The sequence below is a fragment of the Protopterus annectens genome, chromosome 8.part0, assembly GCF_019279795.1.
Source record: "Protopterus annectens isolate FY-2018-M chromosome 8.part0, PAN1.0, whole genome shotgun sequence".
NCBI lineage: Eukaryota > Metazoa > Chordata > Ceratodontiformes > Protopteridae > Protopterus > Protopterus annectens.
In genome coordinates this window covers 1,317,699,555-1,317,724,442 of record NC_056741.1, presented here as the reverse complement: position 1 = coordinate 1,317,724,442, position 24,888 = coordinate 1,317,699,555, and the positions used below count along the sequence as shown (strand labels likewise).

General features: G+C 38.7%; 1 protein-coding gene across 1 annotated transcript in view; it reads right to left on the bottom strand.

Annotated features, from left to right (window-relative positions):
- The window catches only part of TRPV3 (transient receptor potential cation channel subfamily V member 3), a 579,202-nt gene extending 556,428 nt beyond the window's left edge, over positions 1–22,774 (bottom strand). The window contains exon 1 of the mRNA XM_044080834.1: positions 22,697–22,774. The gene's annotated coding sequence lies outside the window, so the exon portion shown is untranslated. The remainder of the gene's footprint in view (positions 1–22,696) is intronic.
- Between the last annotated feature and the right edge of the window lie 2,114 nt (positions 22,775–24,888).

The window sequence follows — 24,888 nt, the reverse complement described above, 5'->3', positions numbered from 1 at the left end:
TGATCATGAGTACTATGACATGCCTAGCCATATATAACTTTGAGTAGACACATTTATAGGTTTATGCCTCCCTTTTCAAGTACTTTGTAGTTCTTTCCTTCCAAAATGAGCAGAGCTGTACATTACAGTTCTGGTATAAATTTGTGTCTGCCCATTCAATAATCAAGAACAGTCTTGAAGGTAGTGAAAGCAGTACTTTGACCTATAATTGTAACTTATTCTATAGCTTGGGAATATGTTGAGTTAGGAACCCAACTCTCCAGCAAGTCTTGCTTATTTATTTATGTAGATTTATTTCCCTAATGTGGGCATTTTTAGAGCAACTGATTTTGCAATGAAACTGGAGGTTAGATAGATTTCATTTTTTCATGGCCTGAAAAGCAAGACAAAGGTCACCTTAGGGCAGCCTGTAAGCTACTGAGAATAGGAACAGTTGTTCTATTCTTTTGGGATAGCTGAAGGATTTAAGGCCTTAGATTTTGCATTGCATTCAGAGATGGGTTTGCTAAGGGAAGAGTATTGAGCAGGATGACTTCTTTGTATCTTGAGGATATTACCTTGGAAATTAACTCAGATATAAGGATTTCCTGACTATAGCAAAACATGATGTCTGAATAAGACAGAATTGTCCACATAACTGGCCAGGACACTTATGACCGTGTTTGTCTGAGGTGGAGTACCATTTATAAAATATAAGGCAGGAACTGCTTTTGTGGCACATGCTACTGCACTGCACTTTTTTACAGGTCCATGCATACTCTAGCTCTTGCTGGAACTGGTTCGCATCAGTGGATGATTGGGGTCTAGGCATACTCTGACTTTTGCTGGAGCTGGTTCACATCAGTGGATGACTGGGGTCTATGCACGCTCTAGCTCTTGCTGGAGCTGGTTAGCATCAGTGGACGACTGGGGTCTATGCACACTCTAGCTCTTGCTGGAGCTGGTTAGCATCAGTGGATGACTGGGGTCTATGCATACTTTAGCTCTTGCTGGAGCTGGTTCACATCAGTGGATGACTGGGGTCTATGCACACTCTAGCTCTTGCTGGAGCTGGTTAGCACCAGTGGACGACTGGGGTCTATGCATACTTTAGCTCTTGCTGGAGCTGGTTCGCATCAGTGGATGACGGGTCTATGCATACTCTAGCTCTTGCTGGAGCTGTTTAGTATCAGTGGACGATTATAGAAAAGTACCCAGCTTGCAGTCATCAGCAAACTTCACATTATGCTGTTTGCAATCCATTGCCATTATGCACGTCATAATCATCCTAAACAAGTACTTTCAGTTCAATACACGACCCAACTAGGTCTTAGAACATAAATATCTTCACATTTACTTGGACTCTTCCCTGTTATTCAAGGTACATGCTGAAAAAACAGTCAATTACATTGCAAAAGGTATAATGTACTCTCATCTGAGGCTTGAATAGCTTAAGTTAAAATGTATTATTATAAACATAGAGTACGCCTTGACTATAAGTTTCACTAAACCTCTCTTCAAACACTTCATCACTTCAAACAACTTTCTAGAAGTGTCAAACACTGTCTGCCATCAGAAAAGTCAGATTGGCTTCCTGTTGCTATAAGACCTACTCATTACCTTTTTTTTAAATGTAAATTACTGATTTAACACACATACCCCTTTATCCTCAAAGATGAGAGTTAGAACCCTCCAACAACTTGGAACAAATGCTGATTCTCTAACAGCTGCAAATTCTCCTTGTGGGATTAACACTGGTGAGAAAGCTTTTGGCAAGATTGGACCAACCAGCAGCATACCCTCCATACCAAGCTCACAGAATTTCATTTCTTTTGACAGAAACATGTTACTGTTTCAGATGTACAAGTTTAACTATTAAAATGGTTAGGTATATTCTAAGTTAATAATTTCCTATCATGTTTTATAGATTAATATATATTTCAAGGCCAGTGAGTCATATGACCTTCCATACCTTGCCAGTACCCACCTTCACCAACACCTCTTTTCTCCAGGAGGGCCATACCAAAGCATCCCAGAGTAAATTTATGGACCCCCATCAAGCCATCTAGGTTATGTTTAAGGAGGATAGTGAGCCCAGATACTTGGGAGAGACTGGGTTATAAACATGTCCCTCCACCAATTTTTATTTATCTGTTGGTAAAGATTTAGGTCCCTAGTGTTAGTATTAGTGAAGTTATCAGACTTGAGTAGATATAGAAGGTCTAGGAAAACTGAGTCTCCCCTCAAAAACCTATAAGACACTGAATAAAGGTATAGAGCTTCCAGCCTCTCTTGGTAGCTCTTTAGGCCTGTGATCTTTTTGGTTAGGAACCTTTGAAGTCTTTATGATTGATATGTTTAGCCAAATACATCACAAAGTGGCATTTTACTCAATAAATGGAATGACCAATGCTGAGAGTAGAAGAGAGTGATTACCTCTTTAGATCTTGATGATATTGCTTTGGCAGTTAGCAGGACTACATACAAAGATTTTCTGGCAACCATTGTTACTTGATGGTCAAAAGAGAGGGAGCCATCAATCCATTCTCCTGGGTTCCTGGGTACGTTTTTATTTTGTTGTAGTGAGTTGCTATACCAGACGATATGGGGAGGGCTTGTCTACCAAAGTGATACTACACTTTTTTAGCATTCAATTTGAGCTCATGTTTACTACACCAAGAATTTATTTGGGAGAGTTCATTCTGGAGGGTTTGGGTATCAGAGGGTGACTTAACAAAAATCCCCAGTTTGCAGTTATCTGCAAACTCTGTTAGTCAGAGGTTTTAGCTTTCTAGAGATCTAAGAAGTAAACACCAAAAAGGAGGACCCAGTACTGTGCCCTGAGGGCACCACTGATCACGTTCATGCTTTCTGATGAGGCACTTGCAACTTGTACTGTGTGGGTTCTGTCTTTCAGACAGTTTGTGATCCATTTTGTCACATTAACTTTCTTGGGTTGGCGTAAGCCAGGGAACTTTGTTGGCTAGGCTTACTTAGGCCCTTGGGCCGATAACCTAGTACCTAACTATGAACCTAAGAACCTATGAGCCAAATTTTAAAGTGTTTAGCTTTTATATAATGGCAGCATGGGGAATAGTGTTGAAGGCCTTGTTGATGTCATAACATACTGAATACACTGCATGCTCTCCATCTACAGCCTCCATAACCCTTTCAAAGATGATTACTAGGTTAAATAGACAGGATCTTTCTTTCACAAAGCCAAACCGCTGTTAGTTAAGTCAACCAAGAGTCTTGATACTGCAGTTTATAATATGTTCCATGGTTTCCCAGATGAGACCTGTACAACTGATAGGTCTTTTACCTATCTGTGTCAGTTTTAAGGCCACCATTATGTGGGGACTTCACCACTACAGTGTGCCGCTCATCAGGAACAAAATCAGCAGCTAAACGTAGGGTAAGCAGTTTAAGGACTGGGTCTACAAGGACATGTTTATTGTTGGACAACCAGGTACATTGTCAGGCCCCATGGAGAAAGTATTTTTGGTTTTGGTTAGTAGTTTCAGTAACTGATATTTAGAGATAAATAAGGGATTCAGCTATTTCGGGGCTTTGAATAGAAATCTCCGGTGAAGTTCACACTAATTTTTTTAGCAAGGATATTGGCAATGTTTATTGTTTCATAATAGGAGGCATTGTTAGGACATGTTCAGAGTAATTTAGGGTATTACATTTTAGTTTTCTAACACAGCTAAAGAAGGAGCTATAATTATCTTTAGCTTTAGAGACCAACCTATTCATGGGCTCCTTTAGTGGACTTAATAGTGGCCTTCAATTTTTTTGTAATGGTTTTGATATTATCCTTGATAAGAGGGATTTTAGATTGAATAAATGATTAAAGGAGCTTATTTTGTTGCTGAGTTTATTTATGGTCATGACTACAACAGTGGTTTGCTTTTGACTTTCCTGTGATACTTGGTTCTGGTAGGGACTACTAGCTCTGTGCATTTTTCCAAAAGGTGTATAACTCCTTAATGAGGCTTAATGCTGTATTAACATCAGGGAAGGTGCAGTCATAAGTGAATTTTGATATTTCATCACAGGGTAGGTTGGGGTTGGCATCTTTGCATTCCTTAAATTCAGCGTGGTTGCAGTAGTTGCTTTTCAGAGTTTAAAGGAGAAATTCATAATTTTTTATCAGACTTCACTGGAGAAGGAGATATCAGTGGAGTAGTTAAAGCAGCAGCCATATTTAAAGTATAAGATCAAGACTGCTGTGTCCCCTAGTAGGTTTATTTTCCAACTGTTCAAGGCAATTTTAGTTTATTAAGACTAGAAAATGTTGCCATATCATACATTATATGCATAAGTGTCCCAGTTTATTTAAAGGTAGTTAGAGTCACTAAAATAAGGGAGCTTGTGTAACACAGAGAGATCATTTAGAACACTGAGAAATCTTGTGCGTTCATTAGGAGACAGAGAAGGTGTTCTGTAACAAACTTAGTTGATAATCAGTCATATCTAGATTAATGTGTACTTTGATGGGTTCAGTTTGCGAGTCCCTATGGATCTGCCTAGAGGGAATATATTCACTGACAAATATGGAGACTCCACCACAGTATAAAGGCATGAAAAACACAAAACCCTGGTATAGAGGGACTATTTCTTTTTAAAGCAAATTTCAGAAATGACAAAGACACAGATATTTTCCAAATGCAGGAGTGTCTGAAGATCAGGCAATTTATTGTTTAGACTTTTGGCATTATGGAGAGACACCTTAATGTGGTCCAGTTTCAGGACTGATATGACAGTCAAGTTGGCATGTCCATTAACTGGACTCTCTCTGAAAAAGGAACTGGGGCATCAAAGGCTTTAGTGTGTGGAAGCCTGAAAATGAGAGATGTAGACCATGCTTAGTGAAGCAAGCTGGACTGTCTAGTATCTTGTTCCATGCCGGCACAGAATGGCTCTTCCAGAAATGGCACCCTTTAAACAACAAATTACTAAAGTTAGCTATATTTTCTTTGTGTCTATACATCCACTCAGGAAGGACTAGTGCCTTATCTGTATGTGTAACATGCATGGAAAGTACTGACATGTCTTTCTGAATATCCCTCAGGATTTTATGTCTCAGATGTAAATGTTCCACATATACCACCACCATGTTATAGTCACATTTGTCAAAAAAGTTAAGATCCTTAGGGCTCTTGAGAGATACTGATACCTGAAAAACAGCTCACATGTAACCCTATTTTTGTCCAGCCTTGTGTGTTCCAACATAACAGAGACAAATATCAGTGATAGTCTATCGCCAAACCATTTTTATTGCTGCTGTTTCAAAGTAGTAGTTTTCATTGTTTTTTACTTAGGGTGAATATTAATAGGAGGGTGGGATGAGTAGCCTGATTATGATTTTGATTTTCAGGGAACAGCACTGAATCATTGTAATTAACTACAACAGATATATATGCATAGGTCTACTTTCATTCACCGAAATCACACTTTACCGAATATCAAAAACCTGACAGCATTATAGTGAAAGTGTAGTTCAATGAAAACACACTATTCCAAGACACGCTTCAACGAACAACAATCAGCACTTCCGGTATTTTGTAGAAGAACAGGGGTGGTGTTTTCTCTTTATTATTTACAGTAATAACGGAAGTGGAACTTATACAGCAGTTGGAGGGTCTTGATACAGATAGTGGTACAGTGAGGATAAGGAAATGTACCCTTTTCCCCACTGTATTGCAATCTTGGAGTTGGTATATATAATGTGCTGGGGGTGTGGGGGTGCAGCCCCCCACATGGGGGATGCAAGGGTGCTTTTCCCTCTGGAAAAATATGTTTAAAGTGTAAATTTTAGTGGTTTTGGTTTTCTTGAAGTGTAGTTCGGAATAGTGTGTTTTCTTTTATCTGCACTTTCAGTTTATTTGTGTCGGGTTTTTGATGTTCAGTAAAGTGTAATTTTGATAAAGAAAATTAGACCTATATGTATATAACCAAAAATGTTAACATTACATGCAAATGTGATTTTATGTAAATAAGTACTTCCATTCCTTTGTGTAGTCCTGTAAGGCACTGCCAATGGAATGTGTTTTGCACTACTTTTTTTTCCCTTTTCTATGTAATTTCTTTTCTCTTGACATGCACTTTCTTCTGTTATTCAGTTTCGACTTCAGAGTTATTTATCTGGATAGAGACATTCAGTTTTGACTTCAAAACTATTTATCTGGAAAGGGCCATTCAGCTAGTCCACCTAACTACTTAAAGTAAATGAAATAAAATAACTGAAATGTGAGTTGACCTGACGAGCATAACACACAGGATTATGATCAGGTCTCCCAACGTAACCATGTTATTATGTGCTCAAGACATGGAAGACAGAAATTCACTTCAATAGCGAAACTAGAGATGAATCTTTGTATCCATGTCAAGAACACATAGTGGAGGTCTGTGGTTAGAGACCTGATCACAACTATTTGCAGTGCATGGAGCTTTGCCATTTACTACCAGTTACAGGGACAAAAAGTAAAAAGTATGGTACCTCAAAGTGTTTTTACCAGCTTCAAAACTGGTAAAACACTTTATTGCTGTGAAATAGATAGCAGGCAGAAGAAGGTGTCCATCTGTGGAACTAATGGCCACACTTTCTGATTATAAGTGTGGCAGAGTGATATTATAACAGTTTTTAAAATCTGTTTTACTTTCTACTGCTGTTTGCTGATTTGCTAGAGCAAGACTTGATTGTAATAGTGCTTAGAAGTCATTAACAGACTTTTGTTAAGCCCCAGTAACTGGTGGTAAAATCAGGTCTTGCTCTAGGGAACCCCAGAACAAATTTTGTTTTTCCCCAAATCTGAGTATAATCACAGTACTCCTGGAAAACAATGCTGTTCAAAACTGACACTGCAAAACTTCCATTTCTTTAGAAAGAATGGTGATTACTGCAGGAGAACAATCATATATTAGCAAGAAACATGTTCAAAAAGACTGTTTTACAAAAATATGCTTTTTTGTAAAAACACACAGTGAGAGCTACCATAGAAACCTAGTACAGGAATATAGCTTAATTCGTTTTACATTTTGCAGGATTACATCATTTTATTTGATATTCAAAAGGATAGCATGATTGCTCCATAACAGCTTTGCTCCATAACAGCCTTGCAACATGTTTGACTGTGTCATACCAGCAAGAATGAAAAACAGCCCTCAAATTGCAGCCTAACCAAACAAGATCCTCCTTACTGTATTATTGTGTGTGTGAACTGATAATCACTGAAACTATTTATTTTCCTTAAAACAAGAACAAATTGGCTCATAGATTAATACAGAGCTCTGCTCCCACAGATCCCTAACTTATATAATCATATTCCAGATAGAACAAACCTCAAAGAAAAGACAAAATTCCACCAAGCGCAAAACACCACTTTGATGACTATCAGTTGTGATATGATAGCACTCAGTCATGTCAAAAATTTCCCCAAAATGGTTGTATACCTGCCATACAATGGGCTTTGTCCTTGCATCACTTGTCACATCTTATTTACTAAGTTTTGTAGATAACTATAGGTCAGAAAAAGGTATATTAATGTTTGCAGTAACCTTGGTGAATAATGCTATGTGTAATGTGATAGTATTTTTCCAATAACAAAACCTCAAAGACTTCATCTGTAGTAAATTCATCATAGCAGAACAGTTATACCCTTCCAAATGTCCTATGTAAACAATGACATTTCTTATAAAGTGACAGCGATATATACAACATAATCATTAGCAGCTTTAAATTATATAGAAATTGTACAATAACTTTAAGTATCTATAGCTTGAATGAACTCTGCGGGATGACAACAGACATAAAACTACCACCTCCCGGCACTAAAATGTCATGCAAATTGCAACATTACAATCCTACAAAATAAAGAACATTGGTTACATACCCATGTACTCATCATTTTTTTTAATTGAGGACAATATTTTGACTGCAGCACTGAAACATTAGTGCACTGAGTTGAGAATCGAGTACACAATGCATTTTACATGAGAAAAATGACATGCAGTTTAATAAAAATGCAATACAAATTCTGGGTATTATATGTGTTTTGAATTTATTTCTTAGATTCATACTATACTTTATAACGGTAACATTTTTATTATTATATCTATTTTCTCACAAACTGGAAGATAACGAAATATTATAAATAACTTGTAACAAGTCATCATGAAAAATTATGTAAACATTAATAGCTTACCATGTGTGCTTTTAGTAAAATGGATATAACTTTAAGACTTTACGGACTAGATTCAATGTGTATTCAAGAACATTCTTTTCACTTTTTTTGTGCTTTCTAGTTACTCAGAAAGATTACACTAAATGTACATGTAGTCTACACTTTGTGGTAACCTTTATGAATCCCTGTCAATATTTAAAGCTGCAAGACTGTAAATAGATAAACCAATATTAAGGAAGAAGGTGTGTGTTATGTCTGTGTTATCTGTTCACTCAGAACAGTGTACGCTTAGTGTAGGCTTTATTGAATCCTGAAGTACATCTTTCTTGATGTGGAAGACGTCACAATGAGGGAATTTTTTTGTTCCTATTTTCTGAATTGCTTCTGTTTGAGTAAATTGTGTCCTACTGTTAATGCCATTTAGTCATATTTCTGTCTACTATTGAAGAGGCTCTTGGTCAGCTACAATCCGTCTCGGTGCACCCCCCACCATCTCAAGCAGCCAGCCAAAGTTTGCTACCTGCCTACCAAACTAGCTCCAACTCTGCAAGCTCCATTTCCTGTAAATCCCCCCCAGATGCCTATTTCTTCTCCTTCCCATCCACTGCAGCCCCCACCTTCACCTGTTCACTGATTCTCCACGTACTTTACCTTCCTTTCACTCTGGACACACTTAGTCTTCTTACTGCATAACCCTCTGTTCTTTCTCCCCCAACCTCCTCTTCTAATCCTCCACTCCCACCTCCCTGGCTCATCTCCATGCTCTGAGGTCGCTCTGTCCTTCCTCCATAGACTAGGGCTCAAATCATAGCAAAGGTACTATCAGCATAGCTGTCCCTTCGTACCTGAGTCAACCCCATTACAAGCCCATTGATACCACACCTTCTGGCTCTTTTACTTTGTCACACATTATCAGGAGCGGCCTTAGGTCGACTGGTGCCCTAGGCAAAAGGGTTGCACGGCGCCCCCAACCACACCGCTCGGTGCTCCCATCCTGGTCTTCTTACAGCAAATAAATATTGGAAAAGCACCCCTGTTAGAGCGGCGCCCTAGGCGGCCAGCTAGTTGGCCTATGCCTAAAGTCGGCTATGCACATTATACTACTAGGTCTAGAATATAAATTTGCAAGCAGCTTGAAAGTGACAAAAGCAGTCATTTCACACTCCCTGAGCTTAAAACCTATGTAGTGTTTTTTTAACTACAGCTGTCCCTCTCCAACTTCTCTAAGCACTCTCCCTGATTGGTTTTTCTTACCTGCTTTTCTTGGACAGTGCAACAGCATCTTCACACACAGTATAGTTCCACTTTAATTCCTCCATTGCGGTACTACGTCACCCCATACCTCCCATGCTCCCTTGTGCCTAATAACAGGCACACTTAGGCTACAGCACCATTTTCTCCTGTATTCTTGGCCCCTTACCACAGAGTTATGCGTACGCTGACCAGGTAAGCTCAGAAGTGTGAGAAATCTAAAGGTTGATGGCAAGATCTTGTATCGGAGCTTGTTGTAGGCATTAAAAGCTCTTTTCAGACACTGTTAACTCAGTTGTTGTGGTTCTGGATGAAATCTACTCAAATTTAGTCTTAGGCATTAACGGATGTTTTCTGACACTGGCAGCTCAGCTGTTGTGGTTCTGGACGAGCTTTACTCGCGGTTTCTGCATGTTACCGCAATTCAGGATGGTGTCGCTAGCTCACACGCTTAATTTGCTGTAGTGCATCCCCCTCTTAAAGGTTAAAGTGTTTGTTGAGGTTTAACTCACAGGTGAAGCACATTATATGGGCTTAACGCACATTTTTTCATAGGCATTAATGAATGCATTCCGCTACTGGTAACTCAGTGATTGTATTTCTGGGTGAGCTCAACTATCATTTTTTCTGTAAGGTATCACAGTCCAAGCTAGTGTCACTAGCTTACTGGCACAATTTGTTGTAGTGCATCCCCTTCTACAGGTACACTAGTCTGTATAATGCTAAATCAGAGTAGAGCACATCATTTTGTGGTTAGACATTTTGCACTACTTATTTGAAGTGCAAGGAACAATTGTCCAGGCCCTGTACTAGGTTGTGTTGACTCACTGAGGGCTAAAGTGCAAACGATACTCTAGGGTATGCAGACTTGCTGAAGGCCCTAGTCAAATAGCCTTCTACTTACTTGTTCACTGAATATTACACTATCAAAGATGTGTTTTAACTACTGCATATAACTCAACTGTGCTGCTGATACTGTTATTGTTTAACCCTACTGTACTAAATTAAGCTTTTCTGAGCAATACTTGTTTGTGCCTAAGAAACTGTTTTTTTTTTCTTGGTCTAAGCCCTACTGTGTTAAAAAGGCTGCCCTACTATGGTAAAAAAGCTGTCATTGGTTTATGCCCTACTATGATAAAAAAAAGCTGTTGCTGGTTTATGCCCTACTGTGAGACAAAAGCTGTTTTATTTTATACCAAACAGTTGTTTGACTCTAGCTGCATTGTGGAAACAGGAACTGTTATAAACATAGCTGTACAATTTTTAAAATAACTGTGTTACAAAAGCTCTGTGGTAACCAAGCCCCTCAGTGCTAACTGAAGCTGTTGTATTTGTATAGTTTTTCTAAGCTGCTTACTGCCTATAGTTGTTTATTGCCTCTAACTGTATTGCAGAAACAGGAACTGTCTCTCCAACCTCCCCCTTCTCTCTCCCCTAACTCTTTCCCCCTCCCTGTCTCTCCCCTAACTCTTTCTCAGTCAAGGCTCCTCAGCTTTACTACTACTTCCCCCTATGAGTTCTAACAGTCTTACAGTGTCTCCTATCAACCTTCTCTATACCTCTTCTCCTTTGCACTACCCTATTCTAGCTAATAAGGTTCTCACATACCTAGTCCTCAACCATTATCTCTTCCTTTATTTTACAGGTACCCGGCCTTGCCTCATAGACGCAAAACCATTTACCAATCCAGGAAGTACACACGCTCCCTCTCTAAACTCTGCTCATCAGTGGATACATCCCCAGCAACAGTTCCTCTTAAGAACAGTGTATGTGTGAATTCAAATGTTTTTGAACCCTGTCATTTAGTCATATTTCTGTCAACTATTGAAGAGGCTCCTGGTCAGCTACAATCCGTTGCGGTGCACCCACCACCATCTCAAGCAGCCAGCCTAACTTTGCTACCTGCCTAGCAAACTAGCTCCAACTCTGCAAGCTCCATTGCCTGTAAATCCCCCCCCCAATTGCCTATTTCTTCTCCTTCCACTCCACTGTAGCCCCCACCTTCACCTGTTCACTGATTCTCCACTTACTTTACCTTCCTTTCAATCTGGACACACTTAGTCTTCCTACTGCATAACCCTCTGCTCTTTCTCCCCCTAACCTCCTCTAATACTCCACTCCCACCTCCCTGGCTCATCTCCATTCTCTTAGGTCACTCTGTCCTTCCTCCATAGACTAGGGCTCAAATCATAGCAAAGGCACTATCAGCATAGCTGCCCCTTTGTACCTGAGTCAACCCCATTACAAGCCCAGTGATACCAGACCTTCTGGCTCTTTTACTTTAAGTCACACCTTATACTACTAGGTCTAGAATACAAATATGCAAGCAGCTTGAAAGTGACAGAAGCAGTCATTTCACACTCCCTGAGCTTAAAACCTATGTAGTGTTTTTTTAACTACAGCTGTCCCTCTCCAACTTCTCTAAGCACTTTCCCTGATTGTTTTTTCTTACCTGCTTCTCTTGGACAGTGTAGACCCGCTCCGTTCGCTCTGCTCCCCTACCCTACCCCCATTCTCACCCACCCCATATCAATTACTCTTATAATCACACACCACACCCACAACCACTCCCACAACTCAATTACCCAATCAAATCAAACCTACCATCCCCACTCTGACATACTAAACTACACCCTACACAATACCTTCCCAAACCACCATTACTGGCACTCATACCCACAACAATATAAAATGCCCTCATGCATGTACTCCACTATGCTACAACCACTATGTCTCACATTTCCCCTCTCCTCTCTCTTCCTCCTATCTATCATCTCCTCATACCAAACACACCTCCACTTTACCCCCCCCCACCACCATGGCAAACTGACTCCACTACCAACCTGATTAAAGCTGAACATTCTCCTCTAATCATCTTGTCACCTCTCCTCCACCACACTTTTCTCCTGTCTATATAATATTCTCAGCTACAAAACTAAACAACAAAGGCCTGACAAATTACTTCACAAACTGAATAAACTCTATCTAAACCTAAAACAAATTCTCTCATGTTGCGATGACAGTCATCCAAATCCAGGTCCCAAAAACATCAACAATTCAAACCCCACAAACCTTAACCCTCTATAACTAAGACCTGCCTCATCTCTCCTCTTTCTAAACATAAATATAAGGAGTATTCTTAACAATACCCAAGACTTCCATGCCTTACTAGCCCTGTATAAGCCTGATATAGTAGTACTAACAGAAACATGGCTTAAACCTGAACATCATGACAATGCAATAACTGCCACTGGCTATAATATTATATGTAAAGACAGGCCAGGTTAAAAAAGGAGGGGGCGTAGCCATACTATACCAAAGCCACCTCTCCATTGAACAATTTGAATGCAACTCCCCCTGAAGTCAAAGACATAGAATTAATTTTAGCCAAACTAAAACTCAACCCCAATAAACAAATAATTATTGCAGGAGGCTATACTATACTTAGCTGGATGTCATCTTCCCTTCCACAAGAAACAATATTTTCAGGAGACTTTAACAGTGACTGGGCTGAATGCACCAGCCACAATCCCTCTACCTACATTAACCTCCATAAGTACACCCAAATTATTTCCACCCCTACAAGAATAGATAAAACTTCCAAACGCCAATCCATCTTGGACTGGATTCTACTATCTGACCCCACTCTCACCCACCAATCAGGCTGTCTCTCTGACAGTCTGAGTGACCATCAACCTACATGCTTAATTAGACACTGGTCCCACCAAACAAAATAATCAATACTCAGAACTGTACGTAACAAAAAAAAACCTTAAGAGCCCCGGACCTAATCTACTCACTAAAATGTTATAACTGGTCCCCCCTAAAACATCTATCACTAGATGAAGCCGTAGAGTACTTTAACTCCACCTTCCTAAAAATCCTAGATTCCTATGCACCACCCAGAACCACTAGAATCAAAACGAACCATGCCCCGTGGCTATCTAAAGATACCATGTCCCTAATGAAAGAAAGAGAGAAAGCCTGGTCACACTTTCCAAAACACAAAACTACTACCCAGTGACAGAAATACCAAAAACTCCACAACAACACCAAAAAAATAATAAAGCTAGACAAGTCTAACTATTATAAATCGATGCAGGAAAAACACACCAACAACCCTCAGAAATTCTGGGCCTCATTAAACAACCTACTTCACCCTGGTAAAACTACTACCCCATTTCCCTATATTACCAAACACCCACAGTGACATCCCCACCCAGTTTAATAAATACTTCACTGAAACAATCCAAGCCCTAGCAAATACCCAAAAAACTACTTCCAACCCTACAGCAACAGTAACCCCCACCCCCCTCTAATACATTAAACAACAAGTGTACCTTTTTCCTGAATCCAGCCCCCACTACTACAATAGCTAAGCTCCTCAAAAAGCTTAAACCAACAACATTAGCAGCAGATAATCTCCCTGATGACTTCTGCAGTTTACAGCAGAGGCTATAGCTTATCCCATGTCCATCCTCAATAACTGAATGTAAAGTACCCGACTCCTGGAAAATAGTGCATATTATACCTTTGCACAAAGGAGGTCAGTCACTTGAGCTTACCAACTACCGCCCTATAGCAATTCTATCACCCTTATCAAAAATATTAGAGAGAGTCGTACATGCCCAGATCATGCACTACTGCCAAAAAAACAACCTGCTATCTACATCCCAGCATGGCTTTAGGCCTTCCCATAGCACCACCACAGCACTGCTCTCATTCTCCAACATTGTGAATCTACAAAGAAACAAAGGTTTATTCGTATCCTCCATATTCCTTGATTTATCCAAAGCCTTCGATATGGTTAACCACAGTATGCTCCTAAAAACCCTAACTACCCTGAACATCAGCTCTTCTACCATATCCTGGTTCTTTTACTATTTATCAAACCATCAACAGGCAGTCCTATGGAAAAAAACAGTTGTCCCCCTTACTACCAGTAGCCATAGGTGTCCTTCAAGGGTCCATCCTTGGCCCCTTGCTATTTTTACTATTCACTAACCAGATAGCGACATCCTCACCTTCAGCCTCTGTAGTACAATATGCAGATGACACCACTATTATATGTGCCTCACCCACCTTGATGGAACTAAAAACCATCACCCAAAATAACTTTTCCCTAGCAGAAGAATGGTTCACCAACATCAGACTTATACTTAATCCAAAGAAAACCAAACTTATTATCTTTAGTACTGGAAAGTCTCCTCCTGTATACAGTAACTTTGACATAAAATCCAAAGATAATACACTAAATACCCCAACAACTCAAACAAAGCTATTAGGAGTTGAAATCGATAATAACCTGAAGTACGACACATATTGCCCAAACAATCAAGAAGGTCAACAAAAAGATTGGCCTCCTTTATAGGATCAAACAGTTTATGTCTAAACATACAAAAGCCATGATTGCAAGGACCCATCTACTATCCATCCTCATGTATGCCTCCCCTATCCTAACTAACCTTCATAGCTCAGAACTAACCAAGATGGAGTCTTGCTACAACAAGATTGCAAAGTTTGTTACTGAAGCCAACTATAGGTCTCATCACTGTTTGGCCCTCAAGCAGATGAACTGGCTTGAGTTCCCTCAACTCCTCCTCCTCAATCAACTCACAATTGCCTACAAGCTCTACCACCTCCCTGAAAATAACCCTGCCCTTCTTCAAATTATTCACCCCTACACCCCATCCAGAACCTTAAGATCCACTTATCAGAACCACATAAATGTCATTAAATACAGAAATGAGGCAGGCAAATCCCTCTTTGCCTGCTCTATTGCCAGAATCTGGAATACACTCCCAGCCCACATAACCTCCACAACCTCTACCTCCCAATTTAAAAAAACTTCTCAAAACCCACTACACAACAAACTGGCTCTGCCTATGTCACCCCCAGGTTAAGCCATAGCTGTTCTCTGTTGCTGGGATCCCCTAAGTTAGCTCACCACCACCCTATATCTACAGTATACCCTTCATCTAGGCCCCTGCCCAGACTGCTGCTAATCTTGTTCTACTAAACTCTTCCTGTATGTTCTTCTGAATATCTTGCTTCTTCCTGTATGTTCTACTGGAAATTATTGCTGTGTGTTAATGAGAAACTGCTATAATAGAAAATGTGTGACTGTTGAACTATATTGCATTTTTAACTTTCTCCCAGTGCGCTTTCTGTTATATTACAAAATGTGTGACTCTTTATTATATGTAATATGGAGCTTTTCTTCGGGCCTCTGCTGAAAATGGACCTGTGTCCAGTCGGGCTTTTCCGGTAAACAAATGTAAAATAAAATAAAATAATAAATAAATAAGTACTGCTAAAATACAAAATTAGTTGAATATACATTTTCTTTACATGGACTACATTTAGTTAATCTTTTAGAAAGACTGATTTCAAAATTAATCTATGAGACCAAAAGCATGTTTCCTAATACTATTTATGTGACTAGTAAAATATAGATCCAAAGAAACGATTATTCCTCAGCCACTGTATCCTATCTCACGTTATTTAATTCCTTTGAGTGAAAAATTTGGTTTAATAAGACCTACCAAAATACATTAAACTTGTTCAGCCCAAGTGGAAAATTATTTTAATAGCAATGTAATAGGCATATAATCAGCACTGTAAATGCTCACTTTACAGCCATCTGCATACTTTACTTGCCACAATATTTATTAATAGGACTTGAGGAAAAAAAAACAGATTAAACAGAAAAGGACCAAAACAGGTCCATGTGACACTTGGCAATGCTGCTGAGTGTTCTGAAAAGTTGTTGTTGTGTCTTTCGGCTTATCCTGGTTAGGGGTTGACACAGCAGAACTCCGGTCCGCTAATGTTTGGTAGTGGATTTTTACGTGCCGAGTTACCAGCCCTGACACACAACCTTCAACGAAGGTACGCCCATTCATGCATGCCTCCACACAGAAGACGCTCTAGCTGAGAATCGAACGGGACAACGTCTTGCTGTGAGGCGACAACGCTACCGCAGCACCACTACCGCGGGTTGATGAGTGTTCTGAAAAGTGACCTTTTATATAAACACACTGAGATCAACCATTAACTGTGGATCCAGTCGATCATAAAAGGATGACATTTCTGTTTCCTAAGTATCACATGAAATGATCAAAGGCTAAATTCATAAGCCACTACACCAACTGGCACAGTTAAATCCAGTGCTAGAGTTATTTGATTTTAAAACTGTACGTTTGTCAGAGTTACCTAAACTGAAACCACATTAATATAAATCTAAATTAATGTCATGATTTACCAGATCCAGCAATAATTTCAACATACATCTTTCATAGCATTTGCAAAGTAACAGGATTCGACTGACAGGCTTGTAGTTAAATAAGCTGAGCTTATAACCATTATTGTATATAGATGAAACTATAGACTTTTTTCCTTTACAGCTTGAAATCAATTTATTAAAAAATTAAATATAAGAGGGGCAAAAGATCTTTTTTGTTTCCCAGATACATGTACTGCTGGAATATAATAAGGGTGGTTAGAGGTTTAAGTACCAGTTTTAGTAAGAGCCTCAGATATCAATTAGTCTGTAATAATATAATAAATATAATTTAACATGGAAACAAATTCAGGAAGCAAAACTATGTTGAAATTGTTATGAATCTCGGGTTGTGAAAAATGCTTATTCAACCCACTTGCCATCTTCTTGGGATCAGACTACTTTCCCAATAAATGAAAGATTTTCTTTATTTCTTTACTTGTTTTTATGTGTCTTTATACATATTTTTATTAGGAAATTGATATTGCTGCTCTGAAGGGGTGTGGATTTTAATCACACTTGTTTATTATTGGTTAATGAAAGTATTCCTTTTATTGGTCTATGGCTTTTTAAATAGTATGAACTTTGTCTGATGAAGCAGTCAGTAGCACTGCGAAAGTGCTCACATTAAACGTTTTTTGGAATACCTTTGGAGTATATTATCTAGGTTCTCAAGCTGCCTTGGGTTTCTTCACCATATCTTTTTTTTAATATTTGTAATTTTTTTTTATTTCCAGATGTGTTTGACAGTATGATTTCACAACATATTTTTATTTCTTAATAAACTATTGAAACTTTAATTTGTTTAATTTAAATTTGTTTACTAGAGCTGGATTCTTTTCATACTTAAGAAACATCCTTTTCTTTATGTTGCATGATTAGTACAGGTCAGAATCCCAACTGCAAGGTAGTATGCATGTTTTAGATGCCTTATTTAAAGATACATATATCATAAAATTATACAATATATTTTCAAGACATGAGTAACCTAAATCACACTTGGTAGTTCCCTGTTTACACCACTCCACTTCATTAATAGATTCTATAATACCTGGGTAATTTTCAGCCTTATTTTTATAACACTTAATTGTTGCTGTTGCCCAAAATGAATATTTTAAGGACAAAGAACAGTGGTCTGAGTAACCCAAAAGTGTGCCAACAAAACACTAATAATGCAAAAGATAGGATTGTAGGATTTTTGGCCATTTGCATCATATTAAACTGATCAAAAGTATCTAAAAAAGTCTTGTTCCTTTCTGAAAATGTATAATTGTTCCAATTTATTTTTGAATAGTTAAAAAATCCTATGATAATAATAAAATTATGCTCAAGCTGAGACCGTAAGAAATGAGTGTACTCCATATGGAATTTTAAATCCATTGAAAGTTTTCTGAAAAAGCATGCCATTCTCATAGTTACAGCTTGTTTGTTTGTTTGTGTCTTTCGGCATTTCCCAGTTAGGGGTCGCCACAGCGGACCTCCGGTCCGCTAATGATTGGCAGTTGATTTTTACATACCGACTTGCCAGACCTGACGCACAACCTTCAACAAAGGTATGCCCATTCACGCATGTCTCCAGGCAGAAGACGCTCTAGCTGAGAATCAAACTGGACAGCGTCTTACTGTGAAGTGACAACGCTAATGCAGCACCACCACCGCTACATTCTCATAGTTACAGCTACTGATCCAAAATTTCCAAAACTGCAATTAACAAAGCTACATTAACAGATTCTAACCTGTATGCAAAAGCATTACAAATCAACAACAGAATTCCATCTCCATTTTGTAATGGCCTAAGGCAGTCTGTTTTGTTGTAACCAAACAGGTTTGTAGAGTCCCAAACTTCATTTATGGCTATAATACCAATCTTGTCATGTTCTACAATGAAGGACAAATCAAGATGTTTGTTTCTTGGACTCCTAGCATTACAGTAATTAAAACTTCTAAGATTGTGTGTGTGTGTGTGTGTGTGTGTGTGTGTGTGTGTGTGTGTGTGTGTGTGTGTGTGTGTGTGTGTGTGTGTGTGTGTGTGTGTGTGTGTGTGTGTGTGTGTGTGCGTGTGTTGGTTGACATTGAAAATGTCTCTATAATTTCAAATATATCAACGAAAAAGCCATGTTTGTTCAACTGCCTTGAACTGCAAATTCCACAGAAGACAAGACCTTTTTTTAAAAAAAAATATCCAGCCTGTCCAAATTATACCTTATTTGCTTAAAAATTGTTTTATGGAGCCACATCAAGCATCCAAAAATATTTGGAATACAGTTGGTTTGGTTGCTCTAAAGATGAATAAGCTAACTACAGGAACCAAATGTGTCTACAGTATACTGCATAAAGGAAGAATGTGATACGGGGATCTGATAACAGCCTGCTACTGTCATTCTTCTTTAAAGAAAAGAAAAGAAAGATCAGCCTGTGTGTGTGTGTGTGTGTGTGTGTGTGTGTGTGTGTGTGTGTGTGTGTGTGTGTGTGTGTGTGTGTGTGTGTGTGTGTGTGTGTAATAGTGCTTGGATGTCAAACATTCAATCACTGGGTGTGGGTGTGTGGGTGTATACACAAATTTCTATCTGTGCTTGTACTTGCATTTTTGCTTGAGTGCATGTATATACGTATGTCCCTTTATGTTTGTGTTTATGTCTCTGTTTATGCATACTATAGACTGGCAGAAATTAACTTCTTTTTTTTTTAACCTTTACTATTCTTGGTTTCAGGCCCCCAACACCTTACTGACTCATATTTTTATCCTCTGGTGCAAGAATGCCCTATTTTATCCTCAAGCTTGGTTAATTCATTCATTCCTTGACTGTGGTGACAGCTCAATAAGCACATTCACGTCCCTTCAGTGGTGAGAGATAGGCTGGTTGTCATTCATTTACAGGGCCCCTTCCACACCACTTAACTCCATCCACACAGCATTTGGTGGCTTCACTTAAAGCTGCTGTTTTGGGGAGGCTTCCTGTGCATGCCTAAACTTGCTCATGGACTTTTCTGTAAGGCTTGCATACAGCATGCATCACACTGACTCAGTGGTAAGACTCATGTTGGAGTTAGTGGGATAGTGGGCTAAACTGCCTCCCTCCCCTGGTACAGCTGGCATTGGTGACTCACTAAAACCTTTCACCACCTGGCTTCTCTAAGCCTTGAAGCCAGAGCCCAAGATTCAGAAGTGCTTGACATTCAAAACACCTTTTTACTGCAGTTCCAGGTGTATTATTATTGGTTAGGTTCATCTGTCCCCAAGGGGTGCAAAGTCTGCCATAAGATCTCTCCCAAGGTTAATCTCTGGTCCAATTTTATCAATGTGAGAGAGCATCACCAGATTTCTACTTATGCTGGTGAAGTGGTGGAGAGGAGACAGGTGAGAGGACTGGAGAATCATCATATCTCTCCAGGGTTAGGGTAGTCTCACACACAGCTACACCATCATTCCTATAGTGTGGTGGTATCATACTCACAGGGCCAGCATGTCATAATGTATTGCCAATGGAGTGCCCCTGCTCTGGGGTCAAGAAAGGTGACACCTCCAAGCCTGCACACACATAAGGTGTGGCCAGAAAAGAAAGATGACAATTCCAAACCTGTACACAAATAAGTGGTAGCCAATGCAGTGTCCCTGCTCTTGGATCAAGAAAGGTGACATCACCAAGCCTGCACACAAGCTACAGCCTGGAGCGCAGTCATAGTCCCAATCTCCATCTGTACTACAGAAGCAGCACACCTTCCACCAGGCACATCATTCCCAGCCCTTCTCTCTGAAGAAGGTGAGCAAGTGAAGCCTCAGCGTTCTTCTCTTCCCTTCCCCATCCCATCATGTCCAACAGACACCAGAGCTGCTAATCAAACTACAGCTCCCTAGGTCTTCATATTGGCTTTACCCCTCTATGCCAATAGAACTGGCAAGATTCAATACTTCCTTAGTGTCCCTTAGAATCAAAATCCAGACAGTTGAGCTACCATATCTTGATTTTGCTTGTGATATTATTACAATGCTGTGTCACAAATAATCAAACCTACAAGCTACTTTTGTGAATATATTAACAGCAACTTAAACATAAAATTAAAAAAAAAAACTTTAACTACATATAACTTACAAAGTTAATAAATGCTGTGGTATAATAGCAATACCATGCTAAGGGATAGATAATGCTGAGATTTACCCATGCCTAACTTTGAACTTTACTCACTTGGGCTTTGCTGTCCAGACCAACCACATCAGGTGTGAGTAAATCCAAACATCACCCACATCCAAACATGGCATACTGTTATATTTTTAATTAATTCCTCTAGTATAAAATTCCACTTGGTATATTTATTTCATTTAATTTAAATATTTATCTGTAAACAACATATATGTAAAAAATAACCAATAATTAAAGAAATAATTTTACAGTACTGGGTGTTATGTGATCCCGCTTAGCCAATCAACACTTCAGAAAGAGTAACTAAGCCAGAAAGCTAATTCTGTGCAATTTCTGAGTGAGATGGGAGCTGAGATCTCTTAATTTTCAACTGACGTCTGACTAAAAACAATCAGCATGACCCTACCCCCATTGCTTACTTTTAACTTTAACTACTTTCAGCAGGAATACCAGAAATCACTGCTCACTTAACATTTTTTGTTAAGTTTCTTGGTAAATCGGTAGTATAACATATACAACTGGACATGCTTAGTACTTACAGTGAGACTAATTCCACCCAAAACTTAAAAAATTAAATGTTTTGTTGGGTGCAATAGCTACAGTATCTGCCAGTGAGTTATACATGATTTATTCTCTCCTGCCATGTGCTTTATACCTTGGCTTTACCCTTAGGATAAAATCTAACCAGTTGTAAATAAATATTCTGTATAACTATCACCACTAGAAGTTTGGATAGTTGTAATTCACTCTTTCATTCATTTTCTGTTGACATAATTAATCCAATTAAGGGTCACAGGAGAAACAGAGCCCATCTCAGCACTCAGTGGGCACAAAGCAGAGCAGCTAAACCTGCACAGAGTGTGAGCATACAACCACCCTCATATGAAACACACATCTTTTGGATATGGGGAGAAAAACTGACACCCAACAAAAACTCTTATGGCCACAGAGGACATGCATATCAGAAACAAAATAGAAGTTTTAAACCAAAATAAAGGACTAAGTTATCCTACCAACTACTAAAAGACATTAAAAATTCTCCTATCCTAGTGCTCTCTTCTAAAATATAGTATATAATGGATTACTAAAGCAAAGATTTTTAATGACATCAACCCTTTTAGAAACTGTTTCTCTTACTGATGTTGTATGTATGACTGGTGATTAACTTGCTGCATAAAAAAATATATATTGGCTTGTTTGGCATAATGTTACCTAGTATTATACAGCTCAAAGTTATATATTTGACACTGTGCATATTTTTACTTGTTACATACCCAACATCTCCCCTGTGAACATCACCCTTGGTTCATTCGGATTACCTGGATAACTAATGAAATAAATATGTTATCTCTTATCAGAGGAGCTCTACATTTTTCTGTAAGCCACCATAAGACAAAAATTTAGCCACAGTCTAGTTTAGCTCTCATGTTACCCCGTGGCCTCTGTAGTGAGCGACCTGATCCCATGCTTATATGTACGTAGCCTCTGTAGTGAGGGATTTGATGCTATGCCTGTCTGTACGTTTTCTGCCCATGTCTGTCCATTCATAAAAGATATACTGCATTAGGAAGAAAGGTATCAAGTCTGCTGTAATCTAAGTTGTTTCTCAAAGTATGTCACTGCTGCTAGAATTGCAGCAGGCAACCTTACAGGAGTCAAAAACAGATATCAGTAAGAGTCACAGTAACTTAGACTATGCGCGCACACACATACACATATATATATATATATATATATATATATATATATATATATATATATACACGCATAAACATACCACTACCCATTGTTTGGCTTTACATGCAAATAATGTGACAAAATATAGAGAACATAGAGTCTGAAATCAAAATACTTACAGAAGCTGCAGAAGTTAGTGAAACTTGTAATGGTGTCTGCTCTTCTTTGTCCATGCTGTTTATTAGTGTGATTTACTTCCTCTTGAGTGCGCAGTATTCTAGCTTATTGCTTAGTGCTTATTTCATATTGTTTTGAAATTGTGGTAAGTTTCTATTTCCAAATAAGCATGACAGCAAAGCAGTCTGTTGGAGAAATTGGTGCAGGTCTCACATCTTTGAATGTTTTGCAGTGGTTTTTGCTAATCATTTCTAAAATGAAATACAGCCTCGACAATGGTAAAGGCAACAAAAATATGCTATTACATTTAAAGGCTAAAATTTTAATTTTAATGGTAAGGTTTTAATCTGATGGTTTTCCATCCTGTTAGTTTACATTGCCCGTTTATTTTGGGGATATTTTTTGATATGCTGAACTTTGGGACAAGAAGTCTAAAAGGCCTTTTCATAGTCTCATACATTTTCTAGTTCAAAAATAATTACTAATAAAAAAGCACTTATTATCAGGAAAACTACTAACTATATCTATAAAACCTAACTTTCTGCTTTTATTATTTTTACTCATGAGCCTGCTGTGGAAGGTCAAATCCTCCAAGTCTACTATAGACTGACTACATTAGATTTGCATTTATTATAGCATCAGATTCATGTTTTATAGCAATTGCAATAACAATATCAGCATTAGCTAAGAAGTATCTGAAAATTCATTCTGCTCACTTCCCCATCTCTTCATTGTATCTCCTTCTCCCACTCTCATGTATGTTTGTCCCATGAATTTCTGAATTGCACTGCTGCTTCATGTTATTCTTTTAAAACCATCCCTTTTTTGTTGGTCATAGCAGCTTATATAACTCCTGGAAATATAATTATTGCCAGCTCTACAGATAGACAGACACAGTTCTTTTCACTAATGCTTTAATGTGCATTGCTTTTGTACTGAGTTGCACATATATGCAAACATATTAGTTTACAAGCAGGTGCTACTTGTGCACATGTATCTCTCAAATCTCTCAGCTGTACTGCTCTGATCAGCTATGTCCTAAGTCTGCAAGCCATTAGCAGGTTTAGGGCAGTGTTTTGCTCTGTTGACTCATGTGTCATAGATCAAATGTTGAGAGAGTGACTGTTTGCCTCTGAAGAGATTACGGGTGCTGCAAGTAGTTAAACTTCATAAACATGACCTCTCTATAATCACTGTAGAGTGGGCAATAATATGAATTAACAAACTGTACTTACATCAACATGGTATTTCTGTTGCTGGTCATGAACAACATAAAACTTAAAAATTTTCAACTATTTTATTGCTCTGAAAGTTTTTTCAATATCTGAAACTCTGGGATGTGTCATGTGGCAAGGGTAAGTGATGTCAAAAGTGCTCCTTTATGTCATGAGGTCACAAGAAATGTATCTAAAAGCCAAGTCTGTAAAGTTATGACAAATGATGTTCATTTATGTCAATCAGTGTTGCAAATTAAAAAGGCGCACGTCTTGCATGCAGCAAGTTAATGAAAAATTCTGTGACACGCAATTGTAATGTTCTAAACAGCATATGCATATTAGATTTCTCTCCATTTTCATTGATGTATTAGATAACTTAAAGATGTGTATTTCCATAAACATGACAGCCATATCAGTCATAAACAGGCAATGTGAAGAACAAACTGTGCCTATAGGACACAGCTAGATTGGATAACGACAGCTTTTGTCTGTTTTTGGAAAGTATGCCTGTTCCAACCAATGAAGCAGTAATTAGTACTTAAGAAAGGAAGAGCCATGATTAATTCTGGTGAAATAAATCAAGTTTGATGTTATAAGAGCAGAGGAGGCCTGACTTACTGCTACTTGATCTCTTATCTGACAGCTGTGTTCTCCTGCTCAGCTGTACTACTCTCCCTACCAATCCTTATCCCATAAACTAGAGTAGAAGTACTGCTACCTAATGATGTGTGAGTTCACAGTTAGTGCAGTGTTCTGCTGTACTACTCTCTCTACCAATCCTTATCCCATAAACTAGAGTAGAAGTACTGCTACCTAACGATGTGTGAGTTCACAGTTAGTGCAGTGTTCTGCTGTACTACTCTCTAGCACTCCTTATCCCATAAACTAGAATAGAAGTACTGCTACCTAATGATGTGTGAGTTCACAGTTAGTGCAGTGTTCTGCTGTACTACTCTCTCTACCAATCCTTATCCCAT